The sequence below is a fragment of the Pleuronectes platessa genome, chromosome 20 (assembly GCF_947347685.1).
Source record: "Pleuronectes platessa chromosome 20, fPlePla1.1, whole genome shotgun sequence".
Taxonomy (NCBI): domain Eukaryota; kingdom Metazoa; phylum Chordata; class Actinopteri; order Pleuronectiformes; family Pleuronectidae; genus Pleuronectes; species Pleuronectes platessa.
The window spans coordinates 18,724,561-18,734,563 of record NC_070645.1 but is presented as its reverse complement, the minus strand read 5'-3'; positions in this window follow the sequence as shown (position 1 = coordinate 18,734,563).

Sequence of the window (10,003 nt, the reverse complement as noted above, 5' to 3'; positions counted from 1 at the left end):
ATATTTTAACCATCCGAGTTTGACAAGTTTGCATGGTATCAACTTAAAATTTCAACTTTAAGGAGAAGTACCAAACTACCCACAATCCTCAGGTTTCCAAACATCTCAGGTTTTGTTCTCAAACTAAAACTCTGCGTTTAAGGCATAAACGTAGCATCAGTGTTGTTTTCGAGCTAAAGCTTCATCGTGTGTAGCCACTGAAGTTAGACATTCTTCTGCCTCCATGCAGGGTGATCGGAGAATGTGTGTGTTTGGTGCAGCTGTTGACCACCACTGGATCAGATGTCGTGGTCGGTGGGGGGGTGGGGGGGGGATGTTCACGCTGCTCACACTTTTATTTCCATGGGTGTGTGAGTTTGAGACAACAGGTGCGAGGCCGGAGGCAGCGACTGAGCCGGTGGTGACTGACTGTCTGGTTCTGTGCAACTCGACTCCACTTTCCAAGTAAACGAGAGCAGGAAGTAACACACACGCTTATTAATTACAAGTGAGAACGAGGAAGACGGAATTTTTCTATGATTTATGTCATTTGATGAAAAGTCGTCTCACTTTTCAAGCTGCACTGAGAATAAATGTGATAAATCTGTTTGACATGATGAATGTTAAAATGCAATGAGAAGCAACTGAAGGAGAATTCTTCTTCTTATTATAGATGTTTATTAATCAATGTATCTATACTTTAAAATAAGGGTTTTATTTCCCCCATAAATGTCAAAAATCTACTCACAAAGAAAATCATGCAATAAAGCTCTGGGGGCTTATAGAAGATCAGCAGAACTGAAAAACAACATAAAACAAAACAAGACTTGAAATAAACATCTTCATAATCTAACTACTAAAGTGAAGCCTGACAAAATATAATAAATCATTATTATTAAATCCGCTTTGACTTGTTCTTGCAGCTCAGTGGTGAGATTCTTGGGATGTGTTTGAACAGAACCAGGATTTGAGAGATTTATCACAGCGCTCTGACTGAATCAGAGAAAATAATACACACAGAGACAGAGACACACAACATCCACAGACTATTCTGCAATCTCTATTCCTTGCCAGTGGCACAAAGGTCCACAGTCACTGCAGCGAGTCCATAAAGTCCTGTCTGCGTGGGTTCCTCGGAGGCAGCGTATGCTAATATTATCCTCCGCCTCCTCGTTCCAGCGCTGGGATCGAGCTCACGGCTCACGAGCTGCCACTTTGATGACACATTCAAATATTCTAACATGAGAACAGAGAAATCCATCTCCCCGCTGAGCGCCGCCACTCGCCACCATGCAAATGGGCTGTTGAAGGTGACTGTGGGGAATGTTAATGAGAGAGAGAGAGAGAGAGAGAGAGAGGAGAGATGGCTTTCGTTCTTCTCCATTATGCATCCATCCATCAGGAGGAGGCTCAGTGATGTAAAACTTTATTGATCAGGTGAGAACAAGCAGAAACTTATGCTCCTTTTATGGTGAAACAAGTTTGACATCTAAAGAGTGAACAAAAGCTAAAAAATTCATATACATTTTTACTGGTAAACAACCATTTTCAGTTCATCTTTCTTGAGGATTATTGTCATGATATAGGGAAAATATTGTGGTCAAACATAAGACAAAATGAGAGGAGGAATATAATTTAAAATTTTAGCATTTTGAGAATAAAGTCAAGAATAAGGTTTAAATCTTAAAAAGTCCAGATTTCTTTTTTCCACATTTCAAGCTCAAAGTTGAAATATTGAGAATAAATTTGAATTTAATCAAACTACACAGATTCATATGTATTTAATTAGTGTACACCCACTAACTGTGGTGCAAGAGAGGCAATACTGTATCTTTAACATATTAAATGTGCATCGTATTGAAACATCGACTTTTCAGCCTCTTTTTAAAAGTGCATTTTAAACTAAAACATGTGGATCACATCAAGTAAAGATGTTGTAAGATCATAAAGCAGTTTCTATGTTTGCTCTGGTCTATCCTGTGGGCTCCGTTCTGGTCGGAGGGAGAGTGAAATGTGAAAAATGGTGAAAAATCTGATTCTACTATGCAGCTTGTGAGAAATAAAAGGAGTGAGAGTAACAGAGCGATTCTTTAATTCCACTCTGCAGGGCTCCTGACCCCCGCATCAACCACAATGGAGCCGTGCGATGGGGGTCACCCTCAGCCTGTGATGAAGAAAGTGTGGCATCATCGATCTGGCAGGAACCCCCCCCCCCACACCCCATCACACAGACTTCACTCCCCTGCTGCTCTGCCCACTCATCACCGAGTGTTTTGTACCCACGGAGAAGTGTGTCCCCTTCCTCCACACACACACACACACACTCCTACACACACACACACACACACACACACACACACACACACACACACACACACACACACAGACACACAGACACACACTTCCAGTTTCCACAAAGGACAATCTGCACACTGTCAGACACGGCGAGGAGTGAAGTGACCTTTCAATCATCCCTCCAGGGACGGAGAGGGGACGGAGAGGGGCGGAGCTCCCCCCCCCCCCCCCCCCCAACAGAAGATTGGAAAAACGTCCACCCGGGTTTTGTTGCTAGGCAGCGAGGCCTCTGCAATGACAGTGTGTCAACAATGAGAAGAGAATGAGAAATAGATTGCGGCGGGGGGGGGGGGGGGATTCAGGCTGGTGTGAGCCCGGCCTCGAGACTCAGGGAGCAGCCTTCATGGACGTGCTCATGTCTCCTGTGTACCTGTCGTCCCTGCTCAATGGGAAACAACCTTCACATCACTGAGGAGTCGTCACCGGTGTGAAAACACACACAACACACACAATGATCTGTGAATCGGCTGATTGGCCCGTGGGAGGAGTTTATCTCCACGTGACATGTGTTCATCGTGACATGAATATTAAAGTTCTGCAGCAGCTTTGTCCTTTGATTTTTTTTTTTCAAATCATGTTATTATCTGAGCAAACATTAAAATCAATCTGAGTTGTTGCTATGATTTCTGTATTCGTGCTTTTGTCTGTGCTCTCCACGGTTTTATTGGCTGCAAATGATGATGTCATACTTTTGTTGACCAATCACAGTTTTTTTATATATTTTAATGATTTAAAAAGAAAAAATGAAATGACTGTCATGGGTGGGTTTTGAAAATAAGAGATTTATTTAACAAAAGACAACATTAAAAATTAATTTACAGGAAACAAGCAGTTAAGTTCTGTTCAAAAGAACGAAGTCAAACTCAAACACAACCAAACAAACAAACTCTGAACAAAACAGGGACACACACACATATATATCAGCTGTTTGGCTTAATTACACACATAAGAAGAATCATGTCTCATCATGTGTGTGTTTGTGTTTGATTGGCAGGTACTGTATATATATATATATGCCACTATGAAGCTCCAGTATTTCAGCTTACACACTCAGATGGATGTGTACGACTAAGTTTTGTGACAGAACTTTCACATCAGTAGAATATTACTGCAATAAAACGAGTCCTGTAGGAAAAGGCATCTGCTCCATTACTTCCTCTCGTAAAATCCACCCTCTGCCTTCTTTAGTCTGTGGTGCAAAGCACTGATTGTGGTGGATGCACATACTGTGTGTGTGTGTGTGTGTATGTGTGTGTGTATGTGTGTAAGTGAGCGTGATGATGTGAACGAGTCTGTGAGGGTATCATCACCGTTTCCCCACAGTTCTGCACCGGCCCTCGGGCCCTTCAGAACACTGAGACAGAAAACATCCATAAAGTTTTTAACGGCCCTCGTCTGTCTCTCTCTCGCCCTCGGGGCGCGGGAGAGAACGAGCTGCGTACTGTATCGTACATGATGTGCATGTGAGTCGTGTCATTTCCACCAGCTAACCAGATGTGGTGGAAACGGAGTAAAAGTCATTGTTATATTTTAAAATATCTCATATTTAACTCAAACACAAAGGCCTGTGTGTCGGTATCTATGACTCTTATTCACATTTAATAATCTGTAGACTTTAAAATATGTGATATTGATTTTCTGTTAAAGTTTACTCAGATTTTGCTTTTGTTGTTGTTTATCCAAGCGCAATAAACTGAGCTGAACTTTGGATCTAAATGGGAGTTTGATCTCTTTGACTTCCTTTTATTTCAGATCCCTGGATCCTCGCTGTCCACAGGGAGTCAGACTTCTGAAATAATCATGTTTAAATGAATAAATCATAAATCATACGACAGGCTGCAGGTAGGAGAGGAGAGGAATCACCCTCACTCCTGTTTGTGATGATGAGGGTGAGACGGTGTGGGATGGAGTGAATGTGGAGCGGGGGGGGGGGGGGGGGGGGGGGGTGTCTGGAGAGAGATGGTCGGGCGTGGAGCGGCGGTCAAAGGAGCCACAAGTGGCCCAGTGTTCCCAGCAGCAGCACCTGCCTCGCCGCCTCCCTCCTCTTCATTACCCAGCAACAGAACTCCTCTTAAAGCCGACGCACGGGGAATTCAAAGGGTGTGTGACTGTGTGTGTGTGTGTGTGTGTACATGCATTAGTGCACGTGGGAGTGTTGCATCACAAAGAAGGTATTTTACTGTCCACATAGACAAAGTCTGCCAGGTACTTCATTCCCCCCCCCCCCCGAAACCCAGTGAAGCCAATTACCTTCATTCAGAATCTGCTCCACATGACTGATGTCCACTGATTCATTATGGAAGGGACCATCCAGTGGATTCTGCTTTGTTAACAGTGTATTTAATGTAATTTGTGCCCATTGTGCCCAATCTCCTAGTTTGTGGCGAGTCTACCTCGGATGGTTAAAATATTACGGCTGATAATCAAAACGGATTTTTTCCCTTTTCACAGAACTTCACTTTGGAGAGCTGTGGTGCTGTCGGGCCTCGGTGGAGGGATCTGCTCTGAGTGACATTCTAGTTTGAGACTCACACAGCTTCACCTGGCTGCTGGTTTGAGGTTCAGTGAGTCATCGGCCGTCTCTAAAGTCCCGCTCTGACTCTTGTCGTCCTCGTGCACGCCGCCACACGTCCTCCTCTGATTGGCCGGGCGCTCAGACGCCTCAGCCGATGCTCAGATGCTTTTCTTCCTCGACTGACACTCTGCAACAATAACTGACCTTGCAAAGATTTAAGCTCGTCTGTGCAAGGTCAGAATGAAACAGCTCTTCATGTGGCTCGGCCCCCGTTTAAATCAGCGCTGGTGAAACCTTAGATTTGTTATTGACTTCCCCATTGTCCCTCCAGAATCAATGTGAGGAGGCAGAAGAGACATTTTTCTAAAGCAATTTACCACAAGGGCGAATCCTGCCAGTCATTGGTCAATCAATGACGAGTCTTTACCCGCCGCCCGAGGATAATTATTATCGGCTTGTTGATTCGTTTGCATTCGTGAAACTGCAGCTGAAGAATACATAACTATTAACATTCAGTTCAGTTCAATCTGAGCAGAACACGTAGATTCTGGTTCATCACAGCACAACGTGAAGAAACTGTCATGGCTGAGGGTGAATTTCAGATTCTGAGATAGTGTTTTAATTGTTTTGTTGTGGCAGCACCATGTGGTTTTGGTTGTGTTAAAAAAATATGCATATTTAGAAATATAAGTCAATAATAATCATGACAAATAAATGTAAAAACATTGAAGTTTCAAGGTCTAAAGGGAAATATATATTAAACCATTATTCAGTGAAATACTGTAGAAATTAATACTAGATCAACACAGCAATAAAAGAACAGTTCTTTATCTTATTACAATATAAAGGTTGTAAATATATTTATGATTTTATCATTGCTCACAGGGTCCAACATCGTTTGGCAATTTAAAAACATGAATGTTCTGTAATCTGCAAAACACAACTGAACTTTGTCTTTAAGGCTCCTTAGAAAATATTGAGACCAATAATAGTCTGAAAATCTGAGCTAAATATAAAAACAATTGTTTTTACTTGTCTCCTGCACATTTTTTTAATTTCTTAAATCATCGTAAATCATCAACTCGATATAAACATAGAATTGAGAAATAAAAATATGCAATGACAACAATATTTTACTGCATAGTTCTTAGTGAAGTAATATTGATCAAATCTAGGAACTAGAAGGACGCTCTGGATTCTCAGGAGGAATTTTTGCTGACAGTTCGCTACTCAAACATGAAGACGACTGGAATTCAATGAAGAAAAGGAGAGAAACCAATCCATCACATAAAATATAATATATGCACATATTGAAAATATCTGCTTTTACTTCACTGTGCTGCAGAGTCACTGTTACAATAGAGAAAACTTCTGAAACGCACATGTTTCCAGGGGATCATCCAAAGTGGGTTTACACACTTCATGGTTTTGTGTCTCAGTTCAAGGGATGAAGCTCATGCCTCTCACACACACACACAGAAACACACACACACACAGAGACACACACACGCGCCCCCTCACTTAATGGGAAGGAGGACTCAGCCAGCTGGTGCAGCTCACACACACACACATACACACGCAAACACACAACACACACACAGACACACACACCTAATCCCTCGTTCAATTTGTCACCCCTCCAAATCCTATTCATCCAACTTCCCATTCAGGGGTGTAGAGCCTCTCCAGTGGAGTCTCTCCTCATCTTTGTTCTACGTCTCAATAGTTCGAGCCTCAGTCGCTGTGACAGGCAACACAGCTGGACCGCGGAAAAATGTCAAACCCCCGAATCTGATATGGAGTCAGAAATATATACTTTATAAAAACTAGATGTAGAAATATGACCTCATCGTGTGGCTGATGAAGTTGAGTCCACCCGGGAGGTCGTGTGTTTTCATCCCTGTGAGATTTCTGGTTTGATTTGAAACAAGATTACACAGAAACAAGTGAACAGATTAAAAACAGAACTGGGTGAAGGGATGTGGTCCAGATCAGGAGAAGAGAAGAGGAAGAGGAACCCGTTACATTTCAGTGCAGATCACACAATAAATCTTTTGACATGCGTATTTAGGGGACAGATGTTTATGAGTGTGGGAGATGTGCTGCAGATCCCAATAAGAATCCAGATTCAGTTATGTGCTCTATTGAGTGTCATTCTAGTTTTTTAGAAGAATAGTTTCTCATTTTTTCAAAAATATTCTTTACTTTCCCAAGAAGAGAAACACAAGCTATCTGAAGGTTGAAAGAAATCTGACTACAAGCTTTTCTAAACTTCACTAATTCACATTTTCCTCAGAAACAATTCAGATAACGAACCTGCTTGGTTTTTATCAAGAAGTTAAAAGTAATAATAAAGGTTAGTGTTTAGTCACAGACGTCTGATCCCTGACACCGTGTTCAATCGTCTTATCTTTAGGATTCATACCCTTTCTACACTTCACAGCCAAAAAAACATCAAGTCGTGTTTATTTAAACAGAACATTAAAAACAACAGGAGCGAAGCCAAAGAGCTTAATAATCATGGCAAAGGAACGAGAAGCCTGGAAACAAAGATAAGAAACGCAACGATAAAAAACACAGTAAATACACAAATGATAAGTCCAGAGAAAAGAATAAAATAGTGATGAGCTTTAAGAATCATCAGGAAAACGATGAAGCTAAGGAGCTCGTTAAATGAAAATGAAAATTATTATAAAGAAAATTCCAATAGTAACTTCTAAAAATCCATAAACGACAATTCTATATTTAACTGGGTGTAGGTGTGCCAGAGTGGGAGCGCTGGTGAGTTGTCTTTTTATAGCAATGGTGTGAAAGTTAAAAAAGGTCCAGCAGCTGTGACCAGTTGTGCTCGAGGGGGGGCGGAGTCAGAAAGGCCTCGTGGAGAGACAGTTGTGTCTTGAATGACAGTTTCTAGACGAGGAAGAAATAAATTTGACTTAGATGATTAAAAACCAGCTGGATTTATTGTGTGTGCTTTAAAATGTAAATGTTTGTGTCCAGAGTTTGCCATACAACTTATTTTCAGTCGTGAGTTTCATCGTGCACCTTTGACCTTTATCGCCGTGCGTCAGTCAAACGTAGCCCCGCCTCTTGACGTACAACCCGACCAATCAGATTAATTCTTGCAGAGGCGGCAGCTCCGAGCCAATCTGCTCCACACACCATCTTCACAAACCACTTAGCACTAATCCGGGGCCTCCTTATGCCCACTGCACTAAGAAGACAGGGACTCGGCGTGGAGGCTAATCATTCGCTGGCACACGGGGATCGACCAATGGGAGAAGCTGCAGAGAGATTGAACTGTGGTGACCTCTTAATATCTCACCAGGCTAGCCAGTACATGTCTTACTGGTGCACACACACATCCACCCCCCCCCCCCCCCCCCCACACACACACCAGTCATAAGCCCATTCTTACTCTTCACTGATAAGCACTTAATAAATACAGCACAGGTGTGATGCCCCCTGTGGGCGACTAATATCTAAACATCTCAAAGTAATTACACTTCATTTGAATTCAGTGATTCAAATGATTGTTGGAATGGAACTAATTAAGAAATCATAACGATGTATTGGACACACATCAGTTACTCGTGTTTTCACACATTTTCATCCCTCACGTCCATTCACCACGTATCAGCCTGGGATAGCACAGATTTGTAGCCCCACCACATGGAGGAAAGTGGCATTACACACAAAATGCTGTTACACACAATGTTTGGTTATGATAAAAACAAAAAATAATAGAAATTCTAATGGTTAAAAAACCAACAGAGCAGATCTGCTGTGCTCAGCTCTTCATTTTAACTCAACATACTTATTGATTTGAACTCTGGTGCATTTTATAAACAATATGAATTGTAGTTTGTATTCATGAAAATAAGATTGTGTCGGTTCTTTGTTTATAAGTTGTACAGTTTTTTAAATAAAACATCCTTTATCACATGAATAATTCACCAGAGCAACTGTGTAAACACACAAAATGATCTGCAGTGTGTGTGATGTGTGTCTGTGTGTGTGTGTGTGTGTGTGTGTGTGTGCACTCTACATACAATCCACATGTCAGTTTCCGTCACATGCTCTGTTGCTAATAGCAACCGTTTCTCTCTCAGTTCAACAGACAGTGACTGATAGAACATCTGTTTGTGTTGTTGTTGTTGTTTGTTGTTGTTTGTTGGAGACCTGGAGTCCATCATCTGATGACCTCTGGACGAACGAGCAGCGGATTGGCCCAAACCTCAGGGTCAGGGTGGGGGGGGGACTTGATCAGAGTCACAGTTTAAAGTGACCAACCCATGTTGGTGCTCAGGGGCCCGAGGTCCCTTTGTCTATTAAAGATTGTGTCCACTGGATTAATCTTTGTGTTACACTTATTATGTAAAACCATAACAATCTGAACAAGGTGCCACCTCCTCCACCAGCCTGAGGATTTCATTGCTTCAAGTGTTTATGAGCCTCAGCCTTCGATCGTGGATCTTCATCCTCTGGTCGTCTCTTAGATCAGTTCAGTCTTTCTCTTTCTTCCACCTGGAGATTCGACACAATGGCCACAGTTGTCAAACTTTATCCTTGGACAATCTTTCAATGAGCTTCCAGTGAAACCCTCTAGTGTGAAGTGTGTTGAGCTGCATGTCTGTGCAGCCTCATGCCCCATGAGGCCCGGAGGCTGCAGCCAGTAGAGGGGGGTGCAGTTTCACATTCAGACACAAACAACTTGTCCCATTGATTTCTTCTTCTCCTTCTTCTTCTTCTCCTTGTGTTTGTCCCGGTGACGTTCATGTGAGGACACATTCCTTCCTGGAAAAACACGTGAAAGAGGAAAGAACCTCAGGTCCTCTTTTTGAAGCCAGACATCTGGAGCAGGACAGATGTTTACCTCTGTCCGTCTCCGGCAGACAGAACGTCATCCTTTCCCCCTTGTGCATTCTGATGTCAGATGGGATTCTCCCAGAGCTGACGCCAGAGAGCTGAAACAACCTGTGCTCACCTGAACCTGGATCAGTCTGTGGATCTGGGCCACTTTGCTCTGGATCTGAAATTCCCAGCCCGACTTTTTCCTGCTATCGCTCCTGTCTTGTTCTTTTTTTAACTTCCACTCTTGGCTTACTCTTACACCGTCTTTCTCTCCAGCTCTATGACTCATCGCCCTAATTT